Consider the following 6803-nt stretch of genomic DNA (forward strand, 5'->3'; position numbering starts at 1 on the left):
TGATATGTGTTCCTTGGTCCCACTGGCCATGACAGCTGCTTTGGTCCAGAGTAAGAGGTGGCTGAGGCTCTTTGCCTCCCAAACACATCTGGATAAACCACATCAGACACCCCAAAATGCTTTCCCCTGGCCACTGTAAGGATTTGACAGGAGGAAGTAAAATTGCAACTACTCCTTTCTCTCCAGGGCCAGCAAGAACCTCCCTCCCTGCAGCAGAAGGGAACACATGAGATGGGGATACATGGCCCAAGCTTCACTATGCCAGAGAAGGAAAAATAGCTTAATTCAGAGTTAAGTATTTCTTAGGAGCTCTGCTCTGTGTTTGGTAGACAGGCACAATTCTTCAGCTGGTCATTAATGAGCTCTGCCTGAGCAGTGCATAAGCAGTGGTCCAAAACAGCTGTGTTGCTTTGCTCTGCCTTTATCTGGTTCTGCAACCCAGGTCTTGTATCTATTTTCCACCATCCCAGGTGCTAATGGTTTCTGACCTCTGAACCAGTGTTTGCTGGGGCTGAGCAAATGCCTCTGGTTTTGTGTTCAGGCTCAATGCCAGCCACAAATCTCTAATCCCATTACATCCTGCTGCTCTCTGCAAAGAAACACTGGACACCAGCACTGCATTCAAGGCTCTTCTTTTATTTAGCAGCACTGCTCTGCCCACAGTCTCATCAATAACAAGATTAAAGACCATTTATGTGCACAGCTGGGCACTCTGGAAAACTGAGGAGTCTAACAGGCAGCAGATGAGTACTCCAGTCATTTAACACTATTAGATAATAGAGCCCATTGTTTCTTTAATCCATAAAACAGCCTTTCCCATGCTCAAACCTTATGTCTTTAAAGAATATACATTTTACAATAATAATATGCTTTCATGGGAAAAAAATTATAGCCTTTTTTTTCTTATGTAGGCAGAGTCCTGTTTCCTGAGACTGTGAATCTATACTGACACAGGGGACAGATGAAATGTAGATGGTCATGACCAAGGCTGGTTTATATTGTAAAACATTTAGAAGAATATAACACAAAACCAGAGAAACCAATTAACTTATGGGAGGGACATATGGATTCCTGCATGCATGGTATATTGGGTGAGTATTTTGGTGGTGAATATCAAAATAAGTGGGGGTAATGTAAGTCTAATTTAAAAGCAGTTATTTCAGAGAAAAGGGTGGGGGGAAGTAATTATATAAAAAATACAATTAGGAGCTAACAAAACAACCAACCAATGACATTAAAAAAATAATAAAACGCCACGTTGTGCAACATTGTCTTGGTATTGTTCTGACATCTGAAGTTCCCACTCAGAATCAGGCCCTTTGCCATCCTACAGAAGGATGCACAATGTGGGAGTCTTCAAGTCAGTGATTTGTGAGGAATTAGAGTACACCAGTCCCTCAGGGATCTGTACTGGGACCAGTATTTGTTAATGTCTTAGACAATGACACAGTGGAATCAAATGCACCCCCAGCACATTTGCAGGTGACACCAAGCTGAGTGGTGCAGTTGACATACTGAAGGACAGGATGCCATCCAGAGGGACCTGGACAAACTCATGGGAACCTCATCAGGTTCAACAAGGCCAAGTGCAAGGTGCTGCACCTGGCTTGGGGCAACCTCCACCATCTGCACAGGAGGGGGGATGAATGGACAGAGAGCAGCCTTGCTGAGATGGATGTGGGGGTACTGGGGGATGAAAGGCTCGGTGTGAGCCAGCAGTGTACTCTCACAGGCCAGGAAGTCAATCATGTCCTGGGCTGCATCAAAATTTGGCCATCAGATTAAGGGAGGTGATTCTGCTCTCATGTGACCTCACATGGAATACTGCTCTGGAGTCCTCAGCATGGGAAAAACATGGACCTCCTGAAGTGTGTCCAGAAGAGGGCCATGAAAATGGATCAGAGGGATGAAACAAATCTCCCGTGATGAAAACCAGAGAGCTGCGGCTGTGCTGCTTGGAGAAGAGAGGGGTTTGAGGAGCAATTATTGTGGACTTTCAATATTTAATGGCGTCTTTTAAGAAAGATCGAAAAAAAATTAGTAGGGACTGTTGCAAACTAAGAGAGATTTGATTTAGACTAGATTTAATAAAGATGTTTCACAGTGAAGGTGGTGAAACACGGACAGATTGACCAGAGAGGTGGCAGATGCCCCATTCCTGGAAACATTCCAGTTCAGGCTGGATAGGGCTCTGAGCAACCTAATCTAGCTGAAGATTTCCCTGCTCATTGCAAGAGTGGTTGTAGATGCCCCTTCCAGCCCAAGCTCTTCTGGGATTCAGGGATTCTATGGTTACATGGCAGTCTGCTTAACCTGCATTCTCCGCAGATGAAAATCTCTAACAGCATTTTTGTTTGACTAACACAAATGTAATGTGGTGGAGTAATTGTAGTGAAGGACAAGAACGGATTGCACTGGGGTGTTACCAGACAGGCAAATGACTCAGAAACAAAATTCTGACATGTTTTGGAAACCTTAGCATTTTCCCTGTAATGTTTGTAGGAAGAATATATAAATATTTTATAAAATGAACTGACAGTTACATATCTTTGCCATGAACAAATTCTTAGTAGTTAGACAGATACAAGGACAGATAGATAACTTTGAGTGATGGAAGTGGGAACTGTAGTCAGCAACTGGTTTTCAGATATAATCTGTTACCATCCATTCAGAACAGGAATACTGTAAAGACATTTTTCCAAATGCTTCCAGCCATGGCTATATAAAAAAATGCAGTAAAGAAAAAGTATTTTCAGAGGCCCAGGAAATGTAATTCTGAACCAGTCTGTTTAAAGATTCCTGATGGCATTAGGAAAAAATAGCTGCTAGAAGGCAGCTGTTTGCAGGCATGAGAGCTTCATCACTGTCTAGTAACACAGGCCTTCTCTTACCTACATAGCAACCATTCAGTCCACTGTGAGGAACTGGAAATAATGATCTCAATTTTAATATTTTACAGCCATTTCAAACACATTTAAATGAGTATGCAAGCTGCAAGGTAAAAAAGAAACAGATCAAAATTCTGTTTTATAAATAAAATATCTCAAGTGTCAGATTGACTTTAACATTTCTGCAACTTCACTGTAGCCATGGGGCTTTTTTCAATCTTTTAAAGTAGAAATTGTCTCCATATGTGTGATAGATGGTACATCTAGAAGAAGGTATCTGGCAGAAATAATGTATTTACTTTTGGTATCATCATTACAGCTTGCATTATTACTTGCTGTATAAAATAATTTAACTGACTATATATACTGGTTATATAAATATTAGATTGTATTTCATATCTTCAGATGTTACAGATTTTCAGCATGTTGCCAGAAAAGGAGTCTAGCAAGTTAAAGAGGGTAATAAAAATTTAATCCACATGTGGAACTTCTACAAATTATGCTCCAGTAGTTTTTACACATTAGAAATTCTTTACTTCGCTTCAGTTTGATTCAATTTTCTCTCTCTTGTCTTCCCCATGCCATAGTTCTTCTTTCTCTCATCCAGTTCTATAGAGTTATAGCAGAGATTAAATTTACCATTTGTTTTAAAGTCTGATTTGACCTTTATATGCTAACATAATAAAAGAGAATTTTACAGTAATACGTTGTTAAATTTTGATGGCTAAGCCCCTTCCCCTTCAGCCTCTTACAGACTTAAATAATGAAATGTTCCCATGGTGATTTCCCCTGGAATCATATGCAATATCTAATTTCAATCAGAAAATACTAAATATTTGCCAAGAGATACTGGGTAACTGATTTTTCAAATGTTCAGTATTTTGTAAATAAAATAGTACAATTTTACTGTACTTGCTATGCAAGAGTATAATCCTACAGTTTTAAATTGAACAAGACGTGGTTTTATTAAAACAATAAGCACAAAACATAACATAAATATCTGTAATTAGAAAAGGAAGCCCAGCAGATCAGGCATGACTTAACATGGAGTATGATCATAAGTGATAGATGTTTCCAAATGTTTTGTCAGTAAGCACTTTGAATTTCTATGTAAAATTTCACTTTGAAGAACTCCCTATTCCCCAGTGTAATTTTAAGTAAAAATTGGAAGACTTTTGTCCTTAATTTGTCATATCCCTATTTGGATGTGATTTTGATCATTGGTGAAAACTGAGGTCTTATGATTCACCAGCATAAAGAAGCAGTTTCCTGCAATCAAGGTTATTTCATTCCAGCTGATGTTCTGCACAGTTTTTTTCATTTTTAGCATTAATGAGGTACTGGGGTTTCAGACAATGAAGGAGAAAATAAAGTACCAGGTATAGGTAGCTAGGATAAACACAAACTAAAGGATAAATATTTGGAGTGCAGTCATGAAAATGAAAGCAAGTACCTTCTTTGCACAGTGCTGTAATGAAGAGCAAAAAGAAAAATTCAGAAAATACAGTTTAATAAAGTAGGGAGAATAATCTGTCAGATCTTTAAGATTATGGAAAGCAGCCAATAGTTATCTTTTCACCTCACAGTCTTGAATATAATTTGATAAACAGTGATATTAGAATGTGTAGTTTTAAAAAAATAATGGGGCTGTAAGGCACATTTTTTGACTCTAGAGATTCTTTGTCCTTCCTGAACCTGGGAAGAATGTTCTGTCTCTTTTGAAGTCAAGAGCAAACCACCTACAGAGGACAAGAATACATGCCATATCCCCAGTATTTAAAACACTCATCTCATTTAAAACATTCATCACTCATATGCAGAGCTGCATCTGTATAAAAACCCTGCTTCTGAAACCTTTTAATGTGATATAGACAAATTTTGAAATCTCTTTGTATTTATGAAAATTGACTGTCCTGATTAAAACCTCATGTTTTATTTTAATGTCCTTCTACATGTAAACACATGTGCTTACAACACCTTTTCTTTCAAAGGCTACATTAAAATAGTTTAGCAGATATATTTCTAGCTGATTCAGCCTATATGGGCCATATGTCAAACTTATCTTAAACCAGATTTCAACTAAAATGTGATTTGATTTATTAGACACATAGTTCCATATTCCATATAAGGCTGTTGTGGTTTACCCACACATTTGGAGGGAAAACTGCAAAAAGAGAACTTGATTTATAGATAGTACTGGCATAACATTGTGATAAAGCCCAGTCTGTTTCTTGAATTCCAGATTATTTTGCTTTTGTGTCAACTACCTTGGTGTCGGGCAGCCACCTGGTGATGGGAGAGTGTGTTGGGATGCAACCACCTCAGCACTGTTAAAGAGTGGGAGAAAGGTCAGTGTGGCCACCCCAAGGTGTGGGTGACAGAAGATGGATAGACCCTCACCTCGTACATATCTTGCATGTTAGGGAAGTTTCTGAGAATAGGCATCTTTTCCCAATATCACCCTGGAGCATATGGGCTCTCATCTTCTCCCCAAAAGGAGAAAGTCACAAATTTTAGCTTCTTCTTTCATGGACTCTATGACACTGTAAATTTTGCTGGTTTTCCTCTGAGCACAGAACAGGCTGGGGTAGGTTTATTTGCTTTGGTCCCTCCTGCTAAACAGGACAACAGAGAACACACTGAATATTTATGTTCCTCATGGAGATTGGGAGTCTGGGGAGGGAGGGAGGGAGGGAGGGAGGGAGGGAGGGAGGGAGGGAGGGAGGGAGGGAGGGAGGGAGGGAGGGAGGGAGGGAGGGAGGGAGGGAGGGAGGGAGGGAGGGAGGGAGGGAGGGAGGGAGGACCAAAATGCAAATTTGTCTATGCATGGTGGAAGGTTAGCATAATACATTTGCTTCCAAGATGAAAGAGCATCAGACCTGACAATGACTGCACAGCATGAGGAGATGGCAGGTAAGGCTTTGCCTTTCTCTAATTTATCTGGCCATGGTTCTTTAGCTGACAAAGCACTTCTCTGAATACTACCCAGCCAGTCTCCAATCTGGCACCAGAGGAGTACAGCTGCAAAATCTGTGAAGAGCTCATTCACAGCAAATACCACCCAGATAGGCCAAAACCAATTATGGCTAGCAGTTATTAAAGCACTTTAGCATGAAAGAAGTTTTATTGGTGTAAGATTATGTAATGCCTAATATATTCCCAAACATATGTCCACAGACCAGTCATGAGGTATTTCAGTTTGGGCAAAAGCCTGTGGTTGTTTGACTTAAGTAATAAACGGGTTTTAAAACCTTTATGGAAACTACAGAGAATGCCAAACAGATGGAACTGAAAGTCCTTTTTTGTTCACAGCCCACCCATTCAGGATAAATTCTATCTGTATTGCAGCATTCACACACTTTTTTACTGAGGTGATACTGCTGAGCTGAGTATCTCATCCATTTTCTGTTCTGTGGCATAAGAAACGTGCCTCACATACTTCCCAAGAGCACTGCTATACCACTAGCGCAAGGTATCAACCTAGTATCAAAAGTACAACTAATAAGTATCAAAACCAAAACAAAACAGAAGTTGTTAAAATAAAGACAGTTGCAATCTAAGATTAGCAAATCACTCCCCATAGAATTTAGTAAGAGCAACAGAAAACATCTGATTACTAGAAGTTCACCTAACTCAGAAGGTATTTAACTTTGTTACTAGGATCTTAGATGCTACAATGTAAAAGTGATATTCAGTACAAATGTAACAAGAGCCTGCTTTTCGGAAAATGAAGTTTCTGTTTATGGTCATAAACAGAATAGTGTCCCTCTATTCTCTGGAAAGGCCAAAGAGCAGCCCTCCTCGAGTAGTGCAGACAAAAGGTAAAAATAAGGACCTTGCATGCAACTAACACCTGAGTTTTAGTATCACAGAACTTTTGAGGTGGTCTTTGCAGTTATGCTGTGCTAATGAAAG

General features: G+C 39.7%; 1 long non-coding RNA gene across 1 annotated transcript; it reads left to right on the forward strand.

The window, feature by feature from the left end:
* Positions 1-831: 831 nt before the first annotated feature.
* On the forward strand, positions 832-3587 carry LOC147654199 (uncharacterized). Its single transcript, XR_015285480.1, has 2 exons — positions 832-1091; positions 1733-3587. It is a non-coding gene; the product is annotated as an uncharacterized LOC147654199 (long non-coding RNA).
* Positions 3588-6803: the final 3216 nt, after the last annotated feature.

Source organism: Cyanistes caeruleus, chromosome 3, assembly GCF_971803275.1.
Source record: "Cyanistes caeruleus chromosome 3, bCyaCae1.hap1.1, whole genome shotgun sequence".
In the NCBI taxonomy this organism is placed as follows: Eukaryota; Metazoa; Chordata; class Aves; order Passeriformes; family Paridae; genus Cyanistes; species Cyanistes caeruleus.